This window comes from Pinus tabuliformis, chromosome 1_2 (assembly GCF_031772625.1).
Source record: "Pinus tabuliformis cultivar Carrire ecotype Pingquan chromosome 1_2, CPIR1, whole genome shotgun sequence".
NCBI lineage: Eukaryota > Viridiplantae > Streptophyta > Pinopsida > Pinales > Pinaceae > Pinus > Pinus tabuliformis.
In genome coordinates this window covers 275,794,654-275,819,027 of record NC_142298.1, presented here as the reverse complement: position 1 = coordinate 275,819,027, position 24,374 = coordinate 275,794,654, and the positions used below count along the sequence as shown (strand labels likewise).

The 24,374-nt window shown below is 39.0% G+C and overlaps 1 protein-coding gene across 2 annotated transcripts in view; it reads right to left on the bottom strand.

The window, feature by feature from the left end:
* LOC149205410 (uncharacterized) overlaps positions 1–24,374 on the bottom strand; it is a 301,500-nt gene that overhangs the window by 178,976 nt on the left and 98,150 nt on the right. The gene's annotated exons all lie outside the window — the stretch shown is intronic.

The window sequence follows — 24,374 nt, the reverse complement described above, 5'->3', positions numbered from 1 at the left end:
GCACTTGTGCTAGGGTTTACTTCTCTCTCTATGGCTGCCCTACTGTTGTTTATCTCTTCTTCACTAGAAAGCTTGGGGTGGTTTTGGTTCCTTTAGATTCTCTTGCTAACACTTGTGAATCTCAACATGGTATTAGAGTAGGTATGACCATCATTAACTCAAATCAGAAGCTGCTTTTTAAGGCCAGCCCAGTGTTGCGGGGGAGCGCCCCCCCCCCTCGCTCCCGCTCCCGATCCGCGCTCCGGGCGGAGCGACTCGGGAGCGGGTCGGGAGCGCGCTCCCTAAAAAAAATTTCGCTCCCTGCCTTTTCGGGAGCGTTTTCGGGAGCGTTTTGCCTTTTTTGCATTTTTTTTTTTTGTAGTAATGTTCGAAATGCAATTTTTTTTGAAAGAAACAAATAGTTTTTGAGTGGGGCAACTTAATGATCAAGTCTAGGCCCTAGTATTGATATGCTATTCATGGTAATGTTAAATTCTTAAAGTAAAAGTGACATTACCATGAAATGACTCAGGATGTTTGAGAGTGGTTTCGTCCTCATTGGATTTCATATGGAGAAAGTAGAATTTTAGATTTCATTCAAAATCCAGCAGACTTATCAGTTTTTCAGGATTTCAGGATTGGGGGATTGCAATGTTTCCATTGAATTTTGTCATGTATTAGGGTATGGAACTCATATTTAATCAAGAGTACCAATCCCTCTATGTACCTTGATGTTAGTGACATTGGTTGTCAAACTCCTCTATCATGACCCTTCTAAAAATGTACGCATCACTCAAACAAAATCTTGACTTGACATGCTATGCTTTTTCTATCTTATGTTAATGCTTAGAGGGTGATATTAATGACAAAGATCCCCATACAGATACAAAGGTAATGACAAAGATACCTCTGGATATTAATGCTTGGAGGGTGATATTAATGACAAAGATCCTGATTTTGCAACAAGACTAAAAAATTAGACATTTCTCGTGGTGGCAAGAGGCCCAAGCATAAGAAATAGATAATAGATTTACTTCTCTTTTCTAGTTTCTAGTAGCTTTTATAACTATTGACTCTTTCATATTTATTATGATATTTTTTTAAACAATATATGACAATTTAAGTTTGAAGTTGGCAATTATAACTCACTAGTAATGAATTATGAATATGATGCTTCATGAAAGTTGAAAGTTGTTTCATTTCATTTCCTTTTATAACATTTCATTTCATGTTAGATATTATTTGTTGTAATGGTTACACTTAGCTTACAAGTACAACTTTGGTGATCAATGATGATAAATGTTATATATTGAATTTTGAAAGCTTGAAACTTTAAGATTGATGAATCATGAGACTCAATATGTTGTATGTTACTATGTTACTAACTTGCGGACGTGGTTGATGAAGATTATAACTTCTAGATGATTGTTGTTATATGGTTCAATCTATGCTTTTTTATGTTTTTTATATCTAATTCATCATTCTACATGTTTTTGTTGACATATATGTATCAAAAATTAAAAAATATAAAAAATATATATATTTTTAAAAAATCGCTCCGGGATTCGCTCCCAAACCGGGAGCTTCTGAAAATGGTCGCTCCCGCTCCCGCTCCCGCTCCCGCTCCCCGCTTCCGCTCCCGCTCCCAAGTAACATTGGGCCAGCCAATCAATGTGTCTATATCACATTGTTGGTGAAAGACTGTCTCCTGGGGTTCTGTTCAGTTTATGCTCCTAATTTTCAACTCAGAGAGGGATAATGGATGGCTTCCTCACTTTAAGACGTTGATTGGATCATTGGAAGAGATTTTAACATGGTGGAGTGGAAGGATTATCAGGATGGTGGTGCAGATGGTGTGTTAGCAGTGTTCAACAACAAGCTTGGTCTTGATACAAGACTATTTAGATGTATAGCCCTAACTAAAAACAAAATGGCATTGGCTATGGTGGCTCGTTCACTTGAACAAATTGCAAATAGGGCAAGGACAAGGTACACACAAGGTGGGATTTGGTTTACAGGCCTCAAGAGGACATTTCCTTTTTGAGATGACTACCCCTAGCAAATTCCTTGAGGGATGTTCCAAGCTTGAACCATTTCCCCAATTAGACAGTCAACTCCATAGGCCATACAATAGACTCAATCCCTTCATCTTTGTTCAAGTTGAATGCCTCACATTGCAGTCTCCAAATTTTTGAGCATTGGTTCATAAAGCATGGAACATTCCACCTCGACTAAGTGGGAATGGGGTTGCTTCTTTGGTGGGAAGCCACTATTTGTCAAACAATCAAGTTTATGAAAGGATGGGGAGGAATGATGGCTCGTAAGAATTGTCATGAATTGCGACTTGCCAAGAACCATCTTGAGCAGGTTCATATCTTTCTAGAGGAGGATCATCAAGAGATAGCTCTCTAAGATGAAGCTACTAATTTGGAGATGGTGATTGGAATGTTCCACATTGCAGTGGATTCTGGAAGGAGACAATGGCTGCAATACTTTTTGGACTTCATGAGAGGAAGGTAGTGGCAAACAAATTCTTGGTTTGTAGAAGCCTAATGGTTCTCTTGAGAAGGACCCTACAGAGATTAAAGGTATGCTTTCTTTGCATTTTTAGAATATATTTTCTCTTTACACTTCCTTGGATAGGGTTGTGAATGGGATTCTTGTTGAAGGTTGATTCTTCATGTGGTATAAATTGGGGACCATGACAAGTTGGGAAATGACTTCTTGAAGGAGAAACTCTTTACTATGCTTAGCTCCATGTATCAGGGAAATTCCTTGATGATGCATGGACTACCTTGTGAATTTTACAAGGTCATCTGGGGCGCAATGGGGCATGTCAATTGTAGTTTAGCTACCAAGGCCTTTACTTCAAGGGTTTTCATCGCCTTTTATGGTTTTCACCTCTTTCACTGGCCGACCTTTCCTTTTCCTTCCTCTCATCTTATTTTTAATCTTATATTTAATCCTTGTTTGCCTTTCTTCTTCTCCTTGACTCTTTTGTCCCAATGATGAATCTGGTTATTTGATTGGAAAGATCGACCTATCAAAATGTCTACTATGGAAGATCGAAGTATCATAGTCCAAGGACTTTAGCTAGAGGGACGAGAGATGCTAACCTTTATAAGTTATTTATTGATCTAACGGCATGCATACATTCCAACCAATGGGAGGTACATGCATGACAAGAGGTCATAGAGCCAATTTTAGCACCAATTACATATGCACTCATAGCATCTTGTGTTGATGAGGATGTGAGATCTTTCAATTTGTAGGACTCTCCTTTAGTCATCGATGAGAATGTGGAGGTTGTTGTTGCATTTTTAGAGGTTCAAGAGCATGTAAGAGTGCTCAAATTTTTAGTGAGGGCAATTGTACCTCATAGAAGATATGCTAGTCATGTTGCATTAGTTTCTCCCATCCATGAGATTTCCAATTGTATATTAGAGAGGTGTGATACCTTGATGGATGATGTTGCTAAGACATTCAAAATTTGTACTTTATGGGAGTATATAAAGTACAGTGCCAGGGATCATGGATTTTCTCAAACAAAGGGAGTTTCCCATGATGATACTCTTGCCAAGGATCATAGATTCTCTCAAACAAAGAGAGACGACAACAATGTTACTCTTACTTTATAATTCTCTCACGATGAGAGAGTTGACTTAGTTTAGATTGTTCTAGTTGTCAAAGTATTTGAAGTGCATGCAAGTCCCACGATGATGATGACCTTGAATGGATTTTCGCCAAAACCACGAGCTTTATATTCTAGGATTGAGGAGTTGACATGTATGATCTTTATCCTTGTGAACTTGATAGATGTGATACACTTGCCTTGATCTTGTATAGAGATGTGGTCTTCTCTACACAATGTCTTACACAGTGCATGACATGATGTCTTTCAAAGAAATATTCCTTTGTATTCACAAGTGGTCATCATTCCTTGGAGGATCAAGATGTTTTATAACATGGGCGACAAGTTCTTTACAGATGATAATGGTTGATTCTCGAACTACACCAAGTACAGATTTGTAGGTAGCAAATTTGGTGGAGTTGCAAAGGGAGTCAATAGGTGTCGATGGAAACACTTTCCTTGTAAAGAGGGAGTGTTAACTTTCGAGGTAACTATTAAAGTGTTTATACCGTGCTTGGGTGCTTCATGATATTTGGAGCACATGGTATATGTTCAACCCCTAGATGGTCCGAGATGGATTAGCATATGAGAGGCAATCTTTGTTTGATTTTCACAACTGAGATTGCTTACTCAGTGAATGCTTGAGGCAGAGGCAACTGACCCAATAGACTATAATGTTTAGGAGAACTAATGGACTATGTGGAGCCTTATGATGGAGGGTTGCAAACTTTCCTTGCATAATTGCATCACCTTGCAACCTTTGGAGTCATTAGTGTACACAACAACAACTTGGAACCATTATTGTGCATGACATCATCTTGGCATATGACACATGAAGTATAGAGTGTAGTGTCACTTGTGTTGGCATACAAATGTTCATTGTAGGTTGCTTGTAAGGGCTAAGGCACACATTGTTATCATATAAATAGAGGAAGGAGAGAGTCTTTTGTTCATATATATTCATTCACTCACTTGTATTCTCTCTTGTGACAAGATGTGACCTAGATAACATCAGATGAGATAATTTTATTAATGTCTAACAAATAACCACAAAATAGGTCAATGGGTCTGCTAAGTACAGTGATGTCTTTACAAAGCAGGGGGCCCAAAATGGTTCTTATAAGAAACAAGATACAAAAGTAAAGGATGAGAATTTTATGCTAAATCTTGAAAAATCCTTGACTCTAAGAATGGGCAACCGCATTGGAAGGGATAGATACATAGAGGGGTTGATCATGAGACTAGAAAACATGAGTAATGCATGTAGGTCATGGTCCTCTAGATTACTCTCTCCTAATATTTGAGGCCCAGTGAAGAAAATTCAAGATAGAATGATGTCCAAAGGAGGCCTTAGTAGAGATATAGGTCATCCCCAATGCTGCTAACTGAAAGGGGCCAATCATCACAGAGCCTTGGATGATCTCATTTGCCTACTAGTAAGAGATCTGGATTGGATATGCTATTGAGATCTTTGCAGAGTGGGCGTTGGAATTTCTAAGTCTAACTGTTAGAAATCCGTCCTGTACTTTCTGATTTATTTCTTCCTACTTGTTCTATTAATTAACAAGTTATTTACCATGTAAATACTAAAAATAAATACAAGTACAGTCTCAACACATACAAATCATCAACTGAAGGAAAAACAAGCACACAAGTGACACCATTATTTTTGGACTAATGTCCCCGGAAAAACCGGTGCAGCTATCTGAGGGTTTTATTATTAAGCAGTTTCAGAATACAATATGGGTGCCAGAAATGGCTCACCCAACAGAGAATGCTCTCGGCAGTAGTACCTCTCAATCGGAGACAGATATTCCAACTAAAAACCCTAAATGAACAATCCCACAGCTCTCAACTCCAATCTACCCCACGAAATCTCCAGCCTCTACCTCTAGGGATTGTGTCAGCCTCTCTGGCCTAGCGTCAGCCCAACTAGCCCTACGTCAGCCTCTGGAGGCTCTGCGTTAGCCTCTGGAGCCTCTGCGTCACCCACACTGGCTCTCCTCAGGCACTGCGCAGCTCCTGGCTGCCTCTGTGTGGCTTCTGCCTGGCTTTGTGTGGCCTCTAACAAGCTCTGCGTCCCTCTCTCCTGGCTTCTGCGCTGATGCTCCCGGTACCCTCTCTGCCACTTTGCTTCTGTATTCACTGCCCCTCAGCTGCAACTCTAATCACTCCTTCGATTTCCTCAGCAAGCTCTACCCCAGAAAATTGAATTCTTGATCAACTCGGTGTGTTCTCCAAGTGACCCTCAAGCCTCCTCTCATACTTTTCTCATTGACAATTCAACGGCCGAGATTAAGTCCTTAATCAATGGCTAAGATTAGATCTGGCTTGATCCATGACTTTTGAACCATTCTAACTCATTTTATATTAATTCACATTAATATTTTATTTTCCCTAAATTTAGACTTAGGGACTCCATTAAAAATATTAATTATTTTAATATCTCCCAAACTGGTTAGATTCTGCCCAAACCATTTCTGGGTATTGGGGATCTCATGTGCTTTAGCCTCTCCACCAATTTTTGTGGCTAGAGCACATCCAATGCTACCCCAAATCAACAATGGGGACAGTCTCTTAGTTCCACACTAATTTGGAGCCTAAATCGATGTTGTTATGTGATGTCCTCAACCAATCCAATGGACTTAGTAGCCTAGTTCCCGTAGGCTATAGTCCTTCAAAAAGGGGATAAAACCCAAAACACCCATTGTTGGGCAAGTTTTGGGTAAGTCAGGCGAAAAAACCCAAATTTGGGGCTTTGAGTAAGACACACTCAACCAATTAAGAAAGTGAACCCCCTCAAGGAAGTCCATAAATAAAGGAGGCTTGGATTCATTTGGAGCATCATTGTGGATCAACTCTTTCTATTTTTGAGCATTGCTATGTGGGTTTGAAGACCCCTTTCTCCCTGTCAACTTCGGTGGTGAAAGATTCCACCCTAGTTGACCCCTCACTCTCTCTTCTTTCTGTCTTGGGCAAAGGATTTCTGGTTAGGGAATTAAATTATGGGTTATTGGCTCTGCATCTAAAGGCAACAAAACTTCGTTACGGCTTGGTTCATCGTTCTAAAGCAGCAAGTTCATCATTCTGAGGCAGCGGGTTCCTCTTTGGATCTCATCCTGTGACAGCAACGCAATCCCTGAGATAGTGAGTTCCTGTGATCGATTCTGTAATAATTTGGAGCTGGATTATAGAGCAGTGAGACTATCTTTTAGTACAGGAACACTAGGAAGAAGGCAGCGAGTCAATCTGGGATTTATTCCTGTGGCAGCGAGTCCTCTGAGCAGGGTTTTTGTGACATTCTAATCACCATTCTGGGGCAGCGAGACCATATCTCCTGATGCTGCAAGCTCAACTGACCTCATTCTGTGACAGCGAGGTCATCTCAGGGTATAACAAGTTCATTTTGACATGGTTCTGTGGCAGCGGATTCACCTCCTATGACAGCGAGGCCTGTGATAATCATTTGGGATATAGCAAAGTTTGTTTGAACAAGTGAACGAGTTTTGTGATGTCACAAGGGAGTAGGTGAAGGACAGAGAGGGTATACTATTTGATGCTGCAAGGGAGTTTGCTCTAAGTCTGTGCCTCATCCACAACCCAGTTCAGGAAGCGGATTTGATTGGTACCCTAGTAGTTGTTACAGTTAGAAGGTTTTTGTTGATTAGATTGCAATATAGAATAGTAGAACCTGTGAAATGAACTATTGTGATTGGATTGCATACTCGATTACATACTATTAACAGGGTGCCATTTGGGCCAAATATGTTATGTTAGTTTTTGCACATGATGAATTGTCTATGTTATTACAGCACTGAAAAGAATTAGTAGATGCAATAAATAATTATTGGTAGTATTGTCTTCTTCGTACCTGGTTGCATCTATACATGAGTTTTTGGGAAAATTAGGGCAAAGTTTCACTTCTACATTACAGCGGTATCAAAGCCACAATTATTTTAGCTGGAGAAACCAGGAAAGTTATCCAATTCTATTGCTAAGGAATCTATACATGAGTATCTGAATCATTTCTATCTTGTGGAGCTGAAATTTTATATTATTGATTACACAGTATTCGTTATATCATCGGAAGGCAATTTGATTGTTCAAAGAATATATCGAATTTGATCACTGTATTGAAAAATAAAAATAAAAATAAAAACTTGTAAACCCTAGACCAAATTGACCTAGTCCATTACATGCTATATGTTTGTCCCTTGATGCCCCTCACTGATGGAAGCATCGTAAAGAATGAAGGAATCCTTTGAATGGAATATAATTAAGAGGCTAAAGAGTATGGACTCGGAGCTAGAGAGCCTCCTGCAAGTATAAAACTAGGGATCTCTAGTTGGGGTACCTAAAGAAACTTGCAAGGGTCTAAGACTCCCTAAACAAACAATGGAACTGACCTCAGATCTCACAATAAATGACGTAGCAGAAAATGAAGTGCTCCTTTGAATCAACCTCTCAAAGATGACACAGCGAGCAGATCTTATCTATTTGGATGATCTGGTGATCCTTCTCAACACAAATCCTATGTCATCCCACTCAAAACTAGCCTAAGGAAATACAAAGAGAGTGCACCCAATAATGAGAAGTATAAAAGGGTTGGCTAATGAGTCCATCCCTCACCTCCATGAAGTGCTCAACATATAATGTCATCTTCTAACCCAACTATCCTACAGAAATTACCTATAAATGTCTTCTTAAATGATCTTGTTCAACTTTGGTTTAGTAGGTAAGAGGTGGCCACATGCGTTTAGGAAATATCTAAACAAGGGAAGACAATCTATCCAAATAACAATTGACTCTAAAAGATCTGAAACCCCTGATATGACCAGGAGGATTATGTGAAAGTTCAGAAACCCCGAATCCTACTACAGCCACTGATTAAGTTTCTTCTATTTGTTAAATAACTTGAACAAATTATTTACTGCATTCTAAGGTAAATATCGAAACTAATACACTGCAGCCTTCACAAATACACTATTGCAAAAGAAAAAAAAATGTTGACAGAATAGAATCACACACATAAATAATATTGTTATTTTTGGACCAATGTCCCCGGAAAAACCCAACTTGGGAAAATCGATGCAGCAGCGAAGGGTTTTATTTATTATGCAGTAGTAAGTCTGAGTACAAATCTATGGAAGCTCAAATCTAGCTTTCCATACAGAGAAATAACTGACAGGAGATCTAGTGAGAAAAATCTCACTCCCACCGGTGATCTGACATTGACCTTGGCTCAAGATGAGCTGCCCCTTGTTGCCTCTGCGTTAGCCTACACAAATTTGTGTCCCACAATTCGGACCAGCGTCTCTCGCTAACTGATCCGTTGCTATCTGGAAAATTGATCCTCCTGGCCTCTAGGCTCCCACTCCGGCTTCTGGCACTGAATTTCAACTTCTCAGCGAAATATGGATCTCCCTCTGAAGGTCTGCGCTGCCTCTTTGCTCTACACTGCCTCTCTGTGGCACTCAACGAATTAGAGAAACTTCTTTCTGGTCTTACTATCCCTGCCCCTCTCTCACTACTTCAATCTTACTAAATCACCTCCGGCAACACACAGTTGCTACTCTGAAGATCGATTTCCCAACAAAATCGAATTCCTTGGTGTCTCAAGTGTGTTCTCCAATCTCCATCGAATTTCTTCTTATAATATCTCGTTGAGACATCAACATCCAAGATTAAAACATAATCGATAGCTAAGATTAACTAGAACTCGATCCATGTCTTCTTCTAGAAGATTTTCACCATGACTTAATTAATACCCTTTAATTAATCAGTTTTCCTACATTTGGGCTTAGGTCCCATTAAAAATATATATATATTATTTTAATTAAGTTGTCTCTAGGTGGAATTTCCATAAACAATTTCTAGGTTTTGGAGAATACATGTATTTTAGCCTCTCCACAAAGTTTTGTGGCTAGAACACATCCGATGCTACAAAAATCAACACTCCCTCTTAGCAAGGAATGTGTTCTTTCAACTTCTAACGCTGCAACCCACTAAAGCAACACTCTGCCTCTGCACCACCTCCCGTTACATTACTAATGTCTGGGTGCTGCTGCCCACCAACCACTGCGCAACTCTGATAAACGTTGCATTCGTGTCGCTGTTGAACTGCTACCATCATTGCATTTGCATTGCAACTCCCTCTCCATATGTTGTTGTTGCAACTGCAGCAACTGCGACAGAGAAGCATCCAAAATATTAAACCAACTGCGGTCAGTATGATGCATCTGTCACATGAGCCCTGATTGTTGCTAGACTTTGCGCTGCCACTGAAGCCTCTGCGTCGCTGCTGACTCTGTGCTGCCACTGAAGCCTTTGCGCGACTGTTGACCCTGCTCTGTGCCATCTGCACCACTGCCAACTCTGCACTACGTTGCCCATTATCTAATCGCTACTAGCTACTGCATCTGTCACTCTGGCATCTGACTGCATCAACTACCATTGATCCATCCTGCTACTGCATGTTTTTGGGCTCCCATAGCAAGGTATTGATTCATGAGGTGGACCTCCTCAAGAATCTTGCCCATCCTGTAGCTCTCTGGGGCTACAAAACCAAATCACCCCACCTCACTCTTGGAGGTATATCAGTGATCATGGCAAACTCTTCCTCCAATCTAGAGGACAACCTGTCGATCTCTGCAGATGCAGCCTGCTGATCCTGCTTCTCCTCCTTGTCCTTCTTTCTGAGAGGACATTGAGTGTTGTAGTGGCCAAGCTCACCACATCTAAAGAATTTGACCTTGGAAATGTCCTTCTTCCTCCTATGCTCCTGTTGCCCCTTTGATGCGAGGGCCACATCCTCCTCTTTATTTACTTGCTTCGTCCCACTGTTGCTGCTACTGCCAGTGATGGTGATCTTCACCAAATCTTGCCTCATCTCCTCTTGCTGCAAATCATCCCACATACGATCCCAATCTGCGAACTTTTCTCTACCCAAAATACTCTAGACGAAGACTTGCCACTCTTCAGAAACGCTGTTTAGAGCAAACAGCACCAACTCAATGGGCTAAGGCGCTGACCCTACTGCAAACAGTTGATCTCAAATATCCTGAAGCCTAGTAAGGAATGGGTCTATAAGCTCCCCTTTCTGCATCCTCGTGCATCTCAGCTTCTCCTCAAGATACATCTTCCACTGCTCAGAAGATCCCTCATATAGCATAGCAAGTGCTTCCCACATTTGTCGGGCGGTATCTTGGCCAGCTATGTGAGACACCACGTGATCTCAAACCCCATCGAGAATCATCCTCTTTGCCTTTGCCATCTCCTTCTTGTAGGCCTTAAGTGGATTTGCATATGCGGGTACAGCTACCACACTATCGATGTAAGCTTTCAAATCATACTCATCTAGAAGACAGGAAATTCTTGCCTTCCAGATCACATAGTTGGAGGCTCCCTCCAATCGATCCTGATCTCTCAGCCCTATTGATGCCATCTCTGCAAAAATGTCGAATTCCTCCTCTTCTCCTCAGCACAGCTGCTGACTGGCTTTTCGCACTTCCTGCTGGAGTGGGCAAATCTGCTCACAAATGTTGTTGCTCTGCTAGGAAAATTCGAACTTTTAGGCTATAAGTCCCCTGAGAAAAGAATTCCCTTAGTGTGTTCTCTTCTTTCCTCCTAACGCTATTTTGCACTAGCAAACTGCTACAAAATAATTGCATCCCAGCTGCAAGGAAAAAATACTGCGTCTCCCTCTACCTCTGGTAACCTCTGATCTAGAAAATCTATTCTATGCTGACTCTCTCAGAGAAACAAATTTTCCTCAAAAACTGACCCTCCTGGCCCATGGGACTATGTTACCTCTAAGGGTTTCGAACTACTGCCTCTGCAGAGATTCGAAATTCCTCCTTCCTTCTGCTATTGAGCTCTCTGGCTTACGATCTGTGCTCTGATACCATGTGAAAATTCAGAAACCCCGAATCCTACTGCAGCAACTGATTAAGTTTCTTCTATTTGTGAAATAACTTGAACAAAGTATTCACTGCATTCTACGGTAAATATCGAAACTAATCCACTACAACCTTCACAAATACAATACTGCGGAAGAAAAATAACACTAGAAGAATAGAATCACACACGCATAAATAACACTGTTATTTTTGGACCAATGTCCGCGAAAAAAACCCAACTTGGGAAAACTAGTGCAGCAGCTGAGGGTTTGATTTATTATGCAGTAGTAAATATGAGTACAAATCTATGGAAGCTCAAATCTAGCTTTCCATACAGAGAAATAACTGACAGGTTATCTAGTGAGAAAAATCTCACTCCCACCGGTGATCCGACACTGACCTTGGCTCAAGATGAGCTGCCCCTTGCTGCCTCTGCGTTAGCCTACACAGATTTGAGTCCCACAATTCGGACCAGCGTCTCTCTCGCTAACTGAGCAGCTACTACCTAGAAAATCAATCCCACTGGCCTGCGGGCTCCCACTCCGGCTTCTAGCACTTTATTTCAACTTCTCAGCAAAATACGAATCTCCCTCTGAAGGTCTACGCTGCCTCTCTGTGGCACTCACTGCCTCTCTGTTATGCATTCACGGGACTGGAGAAACTTCCTTTTGGTCTTACTATCCATGCCCCTCTCTCACTGCTTTGATCTCACTGAATCACCTCTGGCATCTGACTACTGTGACTCTGGAGTTCGATTTCCCAAGAAAATTGAATTCCTTGTCTCTCAAGTGTGTTCTACAATCCCCATCAAATTTCTTCATATAATCTCTCGTTGAGACATCAACGGCCAAGATTAAAACATAATCGATGGCTAAGATTAACTAGAACTCGATCCATGTCTTCTTATAAAAGATTCTCACCGTGACTTAATTAATACCCTTTAATTAATCAGTTTTCCTAAGTTTGGACTTAGTTCCCATTAAAAAAAGATTAATTATTTTAATTAAGTCGTCTCTAGGTGGAATTTCCAAAAACGATTTCTGGGTTTTGGAGAATACATGTATTATATCCTCTCCACAAAGTCTCATGGCTAGAACACATCCGATGCTACAAAAATCAATAGATTAGATAGAACAATGGACTCCAGAGAATGATAGGCTAGTTACTACTACCAATCTCAACCCCTTTTCGAGTCAATTAAGCTTAGAATGCAATTCAGAACAACAACAAGGTTGAACACAATCTAATACAAACAAAGTTCGTTATCACACAAAATATTTACAATATCTAGAATATGAGAATCTCAAAATTAGGATAAATAATATTTCAATATAAATGTTTGAATGTACAAGTGATATGATGAGAATTACAAATGAGGACCTCATTTATACACTATGGCAAGAATGCCCTTTCATAGAGAGTCATGTCCTTTGGTTAATACTAATTATTAATTATTATTTATAATCTTTTGTGTTAATTAATAACATTTCCTTCCCCTTTAGAAATGCTTTGTCCTCAAAGCATATTCATGAAAGGCTTGATATCTTTTCTTATCTCGTAATGTTGTCACAACTTTATGTCTTATTGAATTGAGACTTCTGTGATCCATCAAATTTTGAAGAATTCTTCGGCGAAAATCACATGGAGAAATTTTTGTCGACGTGTTTCGAACCAACCAGTGTGGTTCATCGTCAGGACAAGTTGAATGAGCAGATCTGGCTATGCACTTTAAATAGACATGGCAGAATATCCAATGACTCAGATTTCTCGATAAGGTAATAGCGAAAAAGACAACAGCTAGATTTGACTTGATAACGGCTAGTTTGACCATGATAAGGGGTATTATATTGAATTATATTATTTATTTTATTTATTTATATAAAAGAAATTTCAGTTATTAATATAGAATAAATTAATATAATATAATAAGTAAATCATAAAATAAATTAATTTTAAATATATTAATAAACTTAAATTAATTTAAAATTGTTAGAAATGTATACTAGAATAGGTAAAATTAATATATTATAATACGTAAATCATTAAAAAATAATAATAAATAAATAAATAATTTCAAATATATTAATTAATAAGAATAAGAATAAAATTAATTTTGAATTGTTAGATAAAAATATTAGTTAGTTATAACGGCTAGTATGATAAGGGGTATATATATATATATATATATATATATAGAAAATTCGGTTATTAATATAGAATAAATATAATATAATAAGTAAATCATAAAATAAATTAATTTCAAATATATTAATATATTAATAAAGTAAAAATTAATAATAATAATAATAATAATAATAATAATAATAATAACAATAATAATAATAATAATAATAACATAAATAAATAAATAAATAATTTCAAATATATTAATTAATAAAATTAATTTTAGATTGTTAGATAAAAATATTAGTTAGTAATATAAATATTCGTCAAAAAAAAAAAAATTAGAGAACTCAAGGGTTGGAAATATAAAAATTAATTTAAGGTCTATTTAGTGGTTAAAAAAAAAATAGTATATTAAAATAGATTAATTTTAAAATTAACTTTATGTAAATTAAGTTTAAATTGATACCCAAAAAAAAAAAAATTAATAATAATAATAATTTTACCATATTAAAATTAATTAATAGTTTAAATTAATTAATTAAAATAGATTTAAATTAATTTTTGTAGATAAATTAAGTTTAAATTAATAGTCAAAAAGTTTTTACATATAAATTAAAAATATAAATAAATAAAATAAATAAATATAATAATAATAAATAAATAAATTACCATATTAAAAATTAATATATCGATGAAATAAGGGAGGAAAAGAAAGAAAACGACTAGGAGGAGAGGGTTGGGATCCAGCAACTACTGATCTTCCAGCCATCCTCTCTATTGAGATTGTTCGGTCCTTTTTCAATCTCCAGGGCTTCCCTAAATTTCCGGTGATGGAATTGCGACACTCTAGCAATCACACTAGCCTCCTCGATGCAGACATGATGATTGGTTTTCTCCACATGCTCTGCTAAAGCGGAAGACTTAGTTCTCATATGCTTGAGGTCAGCTGCGTGCTCACTAATCCTTTGATTAATGGTGCGACCAGTCTCACCAATATAAGGGGTCCCACAAGAACAAGGAATAATATAAACCCCTTTCATGTCCTTAGGGTCGATGGGATCCTTTACAGATCTGAGGGATTTACAAATGGTGTTGAGAGGTCTAAAATTTGCGGGGACATTATGCTTCTTAAGAACCCTCGCAATCTTATTCGTGTTCCCCTGAACATACGGAAGATGGACACTAGGAATCCGCTCTTTAGGCCCTCTTTTGGTTAACGAATTCTTAGCTGCTTTGAGGAAAGCCTTTTGTCCCAAGTGTCTACTATAACCGTTTTCAACAAAGACATTAAGGAGGTGGGATTTCTCCTCCTCGAAGCTCTTATCATCAGAGATCCTTAAGGCACGAGTTGCAAGGGTGTTGAGAACCCCCAACTTCTGGGCCGGGAAATGGTGGGAACTAGCATGAAGATACTACTCCGTATGAGTTTTCTTGCGAAACACTCGGTGGGAGAGGGAACCATCCTCATTCTTAGAGATAAGAATATCAAGGAACGGGAGGCAACCATTAACCTCTTGTTCCATAGTGAACTTAATAGCCGAGGATTGATTATTGAGATGATCGAAGAAGAGATCTAACTCCTCTTGGCCATGAGACCAGATGACATTAGTGTCATCTACATACCTTTTCCAAAGTTTGGGTAGGAGACAGGCTGAGTTCAGAGCCTTAGATTCAAAATCCTCCATAAACAGATTAGCAACCACAGGGGATAGGGGTGAGCCCATGGCAACCCCACAAGTTTGCTCAAAGAACTCTCCTTCAAAACTGAAAAAGGTTGAGGTGAGGCAGATCTCAACTAACCGAGCGGTATCAGGATCAGTAAGACGGTTGATCACATCCATTGCCTCATTTATAGGGATGCAAGTGTAGAGGGAAACAACATCAAAACTGACCAGAATGTCTCCAGGGTCCAGCTTGATGTCCTTGAGCTCTTCAATAAAGGAGGCCGAGTCTTTCATGAAGGATGTTGTACGACCAACTAAGGGCTTAAGCTTCAAGGCAAGAAACTTAGCAAGAAGATAGGTAGGACCTCCAATGGTGTTAACGATAGGCCTAAGGGGAGCTCCTTCCTTATGGATTTTAGGGAGCCCATAGATTCTAGGCGTGATAGGATTGCTCTCAATGAGTTTTTGGTGAAGGGGACTCATTATGTCTTGTAATGTCATCACAACTTTCTATCTCGTAATGTCGTCACAATATTCCCAATAAATGGAGTTGTCATCTTCAATGATGCAAGACGATATGAACTTCTAATTGTGGTACAACATTGTCGCACTGTGAAATGATCTAACCATACCAAATAAATCTTTTGTGGAACTTTGGACTTACAAACTTCCAAAGATGAATTGTTAGCATGAGACTTAATTGTGTTGACATCGATATCCTTCAGAATGTAAATCCATTGTTTTTGTCCTGAGTGATATGGATTTTCTAACTAGTTGAGATGTCTGCTCTTATGATTTTGGTGTCGATAAGTATTTCTTGTGTCTTGATTTTATTTTGATGTATTTGTAGCATTTTCTTTACTTATTTTTGGCATATGATCTTCTTTGCGTACATATATTGTTGATTTGATATCTGGGTCTTCTCTTGGAATTTACATCATTTAAACTACAACATCTGAATATGTCTTCACTTTAATTGGATTGGGATCTTTCTGAATTGTGATATTATCTAGATCAATGTTTGTTCCCTTTTCTTCAACTTGGACTTTTGAAGATTTTGATGCTTCTTTTGTGATAAGTTCTTCTAATTTGTTCTCCAATGATTTCTTATCATTTTTAAGTTTCTTAATTTGGATAAGTGGATTTTGATTATGAATTTTTAGATGTGAAAGTTCTTCATTTTCTGGATTGTCCACTTTATCATTAGTGTCTTTATTCTCATCTTTTAAACTTTTGATTTGTTCTAATAATTTTTTATTAAGGTCTTTTAAGCGCACATTTTCTTCTTCTTTCTCTAATAGACTCTCGTTGAGTTTCTTCTCGAGACCTTCCTTTTCCTATTCTAATTTTTGCTTCATAGCCTTGGACTTCTTGACTTGTGCAAGTAATTTTTTACTGTGATCTTTTAAGCAAGAAATTTCATTGTCCTTTTTTGTTGATTCTCTGTAAAACATATCCTTGAGCTCTTTGTATTTTTGTTGTGATACCTTCTTGCTTTGTTGAAGCTTTGCGAGTTCTTCTAATTTTTTTGTTTGTATTTGTGTATTATCTTGATATTCTTCCATAATAAATAATTTCCCACACATTGGACAACATCATTTGCAATTTTTAAGAATCGACCGATACTCAAATTTCATTTCACAAAAAGGACATTTAGTCCAAAACATTGACTTATATATGGAACTCATATTTCATAGTTTATGGTTTTTTTATATTTTATAAAAGTACCTTTCTATAAATATTATAATAATTTTTTTCTTTTGTGATTTTTGTTTAATAACCTTAGAACCTTTAAAGTTTAATGAACTCAAATATCATGACCACTTTTATAATTCCTTTCAATAATTATAGTAAAGCGCACACACACACACACCTTGTATTTTAACCAAAATTAATGTGTCAATTAGAAAAACTCTTTATGAGATACCTTTTTTTACTAAATACACTTTATTAAATAACCTTCTATGCTTTATCGATTCACTTTGCACTATTTAGTTTAAATAACTTTTTTATGAAGTACTCATTATTAAATAACCATGTATGCTTTATCAATTCACTTTTTACTGTTTAGTTTGATGATGTGATGCTTTGGATTGTTGACACCTAATCTTTGGGATTAGGTAAATCCATGTAAATATTGTAAATAGGAAAATAAAAAGAATTGGAGGACGAAGAGACATTGGGAGATGAAACCCAATAGTCTCCCTCTCCATGTATATATTCATGTTACATCTTAATGCAAAACACAATTGAGATTCATGGAGTTACCTCCTGGCCTGACATGGTATCAGAGCCAGCCCCCATTTTTAGTATTTTATGTTTTGTAACTCCTATGAATTACCACTATTCTTTGCCAGTATTCTCTGTCAAATCTTTGTCATTATCCTCTGTCCCAATTGAGTGAACGTGATCCGGATTTAAACAGGAATGCAACAAATTACAAAGATAACCATATACACAAAGATGCAGCGGAAATAATACTTCATTTCATTAATGGAAAATACTGAAATATGCTTACAACCAGAAATGGAAATAAACCAGCTAGGGCGATGGTAGCTTATCTCTGAGAAGAGATGTGATGGCTACATGCCTCTGAACTGTGTTACAATGAAGCTCGAAGGCCTATTTATTGTTGAGAAACAATGGAAAACCCTTAACATTCCAAAACCTAACCCTAGGAGATCTCGTCCTTGGTGAAGCCACCCAATGGTGTATGGTTGTGGATGTGCTGTGGTCGGTAAGCCCAACCGCTTCACGACCTCTGCCGAAATGAGGTTCTTTTGACTCCCGCTATCAACAATGAACTGTATCGGGGAGCCCTTTACCCACATCTGGGAGTGGAAGAGACGCTCCTCCTCCTCTGGATCTTCGGGTTCATTTTTCTGGATCTTTGCGGTAGCAACAGTGGCGCTGGGATCCGCATCAATGATCTGCTTCCCTTTTTCATACCCCTTATCGGGTTCTGACTCAGAGTCGGAACATGCATCTGATTCTGAAACCTTTAGCTCAGCCACCAGTGACTGCTTGGCCCGACACGCACTTGTGTTGAGAGTGGAGCTCTTATGGAACTCGCACCATTTTCCAGTGTCCTTTCTCGGATTCGCGGCGCTGTTCTTTGCTTGCAGCTTCGGCTGGTTGTCTTGGGCTGTCCCGCCTTGGCTTTGTCCTTTGTTCTGTGGTTTAGGGGCACCTTTTCCCTGCTTTGGATTCGCAGATCCAAAGTCTCGCTTCTTTTGTTTAAACTTCTGCTCGACCTTGACGGCATATCGGTATGCTGCGCCGAGCGAGGGGATGTTTAGGAATTGTATTTCTTCCTGGATGTACTTGTGCAGGCAGCCACGGTATTTGAGTATCAAATGTTGCTCCGAATCTTTGATACCCAACTTTGTGCGAAGGGTATGGAAAAGATTAGTGAACTCCGGCACGTCTTGGTCCCTTCCCTGCCGCAGCGTGGTCCACTTTATGTATTCATCCTCATAGCTTCCAACAGGGTAGTACTGCTCCTTGATGGCATCCCGAACGAATCCCAGGTGGGTGCGGCTGAAAATAGTGAGTCAGTACTTTCATCCTTCTGCTCGCAATAGGTTTCCCACCAGTCCTTGACGTGGGGGGCTGCTTTGAGAAGAGCAAAAACAATCTTTTCCCGACTCGAAAATTCATGAACAGAAAAATAACCCTCTAGCAGATTTAACCATTTATCTACGGCATCTGCGTCTATTTGACCCTCGAATATGGGGATTTCAAAATTAACTTGTACCTTAAAGGGTGTGGCGTTTCCAGAGTAGCTGCTGGAAGCCGATGCGTCGCTTCTGGGTAGCCGCTGAAGGATCTGGGCAAAGTTGTCCATCATCGCGTTCCGTTGTCGCTCGAGGGCTTCTTCGAGCAAGATTTTGATGGGATCTCCTGCCCCCTCGTCTTTCTTCTCGTCCGCCATGGGAGGCCGTCGGGATTTGCGAGGCTGGTCTTGCAAAGGTTCAACCAGTTCAAGCCCTAACTCCTTATATCCCGACCTTGTTGGGGACATGCAAAGAAAAACAGAGAAAAAGCAGACCGCTCTAATACCACTGATCCGGATTTAAACAGGAACGCAACAAATTACAGAGATAACCATATACACAAAGATGCAGCGGAAATAATACTTCATTTCATTAATGGAAAATACTGAAATATGCTTACAACCAGAAATGGAAATAAACCAGCTAGGGCGATGGTAGCTTATCTCTAAGAAGAGATGTGATGGCTACATGCCTCTGAACTGTGTTACAATGAGGCTCGAAGGCCTATTTATTGTTGAGAAACAATGGAAAACCCTTAACATTCCAAAACCTAACCCTAGGAGATGAAACGCCAAACTGTGGGCCCCGTTTGGGGTAAATTGGTACATCAACTTCCCGGGGTCGTAACTTTGGCATATGATCTCCGTTTGACGCGTACAATAGCTCGTTAGAAAGATCTATCCGAGTACTACCATTGTTGAAACGGGCAACATCGATCCATTCCATGGACCCATGTTGCCCCTGGATTCCCCAAAAAACGTCGTTTAGGGCCTCAAAACGGCTCCGGAAGTTCAGGACCCGAAAAAATGCTAAAAATAGTAAGTTGTGCTACAATTAAGGAAACTGAAAATGCTGAGAAAGACAATGGTGGGGGTCCAGGTGGACTTGGCAGGTGGCCACCATTATCCACCTGGATCAGAACGCTACCTGTAAGTTGACACCGACATATCTGTGTGTTGAAATTATTGTGCATGATGAAATTATTGTGCGTGACCTTTTTTCTGAAAAGCATGTATGGTAACCAAGCTCAAATCTTGAAGAGTCGTATTCCTTTGCTGAAGAACGAGCTATTGCTTTTTCACCTGTGATATTGATTAATTAATCTTTGCTTGCCTTGCGTTGAATGGGCTGGTCTCAAGATTATTGTAGGATGACAGAGGACCACAGTAGAAGCCGAGTTGTTGCGTAGTAATAATTGAGGAGAGGCGACCTCAATAGAAGTCGAGTTGATGCGCACGAATGGTGTCGCTTGGTCATGTTGACTGGTGAGTGCTTGTTGCATCTGAACTGTGCATGTGAAGTTTATATCCAACGTTGAATGATGCAATGATGATTAGACCGAATGGTGTTTTTAAGGTTGTACATTGTTGTTTGTTAATGAATTTTTAAAGGGTCGTGACGAAAAAAAAAAATAAATAAATAAAAATCATGTTCATTTCCTTTTTAAAAAAAGCCATATGTTTGTTGTTTTTAAAAAGGTATATGAAGTGCGTTGAGTGTTTTTAAAAAGGTTTGGTATTAATGTATGAACTTAAGCTTTTATGAAGTTCATGACATATATATATTTTATGGAGTGATAAGAGTATATGAGGTGGCACATTAATTTATTAGGGAGATGTGACATGTTATATATGCCACATTAAAGCAATATTGTGCAGTTTTCTTTCCATCTATATGATTAAAAAGAAAACATCAAGACAGGTTGTGGTTTTGAATCGAAAGAAGATAGTCTTTTTGAGAATGCATTCACTCATCTCCATAGGGGGAGTAGTTCTCACTGTCAAAGAGAACCACCATGAGTGGTCCAGGAAGATAAAACACACTTTGATTTTCAATGAGTTGTGGAAAGGAGTTTGTGAAGGAGACAGAGACAATGCACCTGAAAAGCCCACTTCAGATAAGGAGCCTACCATTTGGGAAAACAAGAACAGCAAGGCCTATGCCTTGATTGCAGCATCAGTAAATGTAATATCCCAATTCCGAGATATTCCTCAAACCCAAGCAAACTCTAACCAAATACGTACAAATGATATAGCAACCGGGAAGCTCAACATGATAAAAGTAACAGTGGTGCAGCATATAATAATGTAAACATGAAATATAAGCAGATACTCAAGAAATCCAGAGAGAAATGCTAAGCCATTTTATTATACTGAGTAATGGAATGAATAGAGGAGGTGATCAGAAAGATGGCACCTCGACTTGCACAAGGCAAGTGAAGAAATACACTCAGAACAGTAAAGGAATGGCCTCTCTCTGAACTGCGTCCAAGCTGCTGGGAAACTGTCATGTTGTTGCTGCTAGTGTAAATCAAATGAGGATTTGGGGCTGTTCCCCTCCTCAGAAAATGCCGAAACTCTGGAATCAGACTCTACTCAAGAAACCCAGAAAAACCCAGAAAGCTTTTCTGAAATAGCCGACCCCCGAAAATCCAATGAATAGAATCCACCAAAACTCAGCCCGAAACTCTGCCAAAATCCTCCAATATGCAAGAGTTGATCTCTTGCTCAATCTCCCAGCTCAAATCCTCCACAAACCTTCAATCCAGAACTCCTGCCAGAAAGAACTGCGTCATCCCTCTCAAGACTGCGCAGTCATCCAAGATGCTCAATCCTCCTGCCAAAATGTTATGCAACTACTGCAACAATACTGATGGAAATACCTTGCCCGAGCAGGCACTCGAAGTCCCCCGGGGTTAAGGGTGAGATCTCCGAACGGAGACACTCAATGCACTAAACAGTGTTGCAGACCAACTAAACAGCCAGCATGCTCTAAGTCGAAGTGACTAGCTCAAATGCACATAATCGAATGCCTAAATGAGGAGGCTCCTCTCTCCTTTATAGCGTTGGCCTCTCTCAATCCCAAGGCTCACCTCCTCCAACATATCTTTCCTCTTGCCACGTGTTCCTCACCATCTGCGCAGTCACTCCAAGTGTCTACGTGGGCCCCTCCTCTACGTGGTTCTTTGGCCCCCCTTGGCTCACCTCTTAAGTTACAACGTTGTGCTACTAGGGAGTGTCTTTATTCATAAAGTGAGTATGTCTCCCTTTCCTCAACTTTTTATTTATAAATAGCTGTAGAAGGCAAAACTGAGCAAAATCGAATATTCCAATTAGCCATGGCTAATTAGGAATATTATAGTAAATGAAGAGGTGAGTCATAATATTTCTCCATTTTCAAATGCCTTTGAACCTTTTAAAGAAATTGAAGGAATTATATGACTCACACTCTGACCTTGAAGTTGTTCAATTGATGATTAACTTGTTTAGTCTTGAGTTGAAAAATTATGACCCTCTTACCTTAGCATCAGAAGTAAGATCCATTATGCATGATATAAAAGTCACTGGTGTTGAGATAGATATTCCTCTCATAGCTTATGTCAAGGCACTATATCCCACCTATTCACATTATCTTGAGTCATTGCAAGCAAGTGGAAACCTTAAGGAGATTATCTTTGACTCCCTTGAGAATAAGTTTGCTGAGAGAGAGAAGGATTTTGGGAAGAAGACAGCGCCTCAGTCTTCTGAAGAAGTTGCATGTCTATCACATAAAAAGAAGAATCATGCACAAGATTCTTCTAGAGGAAGAGGTGGCCAAAGAGGTAGAGGAAGGAATAATTTTAGAGGTAGGGGGGTAAACAGTTCCAAGGAGAAAAGTTTGATCTTCATTGCATACGATGCAATAGAGATGGACATGATGCTTCCACTTGTAAGTTGCCTTGGGACCGAATTGAGCAGGAAATAAATGAAGGGAAAGGTAAAACAACTGACAAAGGGAAAGGTAAAGCACCTGAGTCCACTCATTATGTTGTGGCACATTGTAACATTGAAGTAACTAAAGACATTCAATGCTTCACTTGCTTCATGGAAAGATGATTGGTTGCTTGATTTAGGAGCAACTTGCCACATGACTTTCAGGAGAGATTTCTTTGAAGAATTCACTGACAATGTTGATGGAGCAGTATACTTTGCAGACAAGTCAAAACTCAAGCCATCAGGGCTTGGCACCATCAGGCTCAAACTACTTGGTCTTCTAGACTTTCTTCTACATGATGTTCTATACCTCCCGGAGTTGAGGAGAAACTTGTTGTCTTTGGTCCACATCCGTCAGCAAGGACACTCCATATATTTGGTGGCAAGGTCGAGGTCAGAAAAGCATCAAATCACTCACTTGTCATGACGGAGATAGAAGAAGAAAGACTTTTGAAGTTGCAAGGAACCTCTGCTCGTGCACAGAACTTCTCATACAATTCTCACTATGATGAAGGTACATTTCCATCAAGTCTTTTATGGCATGCTAGATTTGGACACTTGAACTATGACAGCCTTCGTTTGTTGAAGAAAAATGGTGTTACTGGTTTGCCTACAATTCCTAGGAAACTTAAGCAATGTGATGCTTGTATCTTAGGAAAGCACAGCAAACAGTATTTTCATGATTCTCATTCCAGAGCACATAGAAAACTTGAACTCATTCATTCTTATTTATGTGGCTCAATGCATGTTCCTTCTACAAATGGTAATAAATATATGATGACATTTATTGATGACTACACCAGAATGTGTTGGGTTTATTTATTGAAGAACAAATCTAAAGCTTTTGAAACATTCAAGAACTTTCATGCATGGATTGAAAATGATGCAAAATCTCATATTGGCTCTATTCGCACTGATAATGGAAAAGAATACACTTCAAATGAATTTGAAAACTATCTTCGCCAACATGGGATCAAACATCAAACAACCTATGCCTTATAATCCCCAACAGAATGGAGTAGTTGAAAGAATGAATATGACAAACTTAAATATGGTACGTTCCATGATGTTTTTCAAGAATGTTAAACTAATGTTTTGGGTTGATGCAGTTCTGTGTGTTGTGTATATAAAGAACAGGTGTCCATTTAACGCTATCAAAAACAAGACTCCCTATGAAATGTCATATGGCCACATTCCTTCGGTGAGGCATCTCAGGGTTTTTGGTTCCACCTATTATGCCTTGATACCTAAGGACAGAGAAACAAACTCGATGCAAAGAGTCACAAGTGTATCTTCTTGGGGTACTCAAATACCTCCAAAGCATATTGTCTCTATGATAAAGTATATAAGAAGTTTATAATGTCTAGAGATGTGATCTTTCTTGAATCTTACAAGACTGACAATGTTATTGAGTGACAGCTTGATTGCTTGGATAGATTCGAACATGCAAAGTCTTAAATGCAAAGCCTTAAATCCCCCATACTTAAATGCAAAGTCTTTTCAAGGGTTTGATAATGAGATTCCACATCTTGAAGGGGGGATTCCTA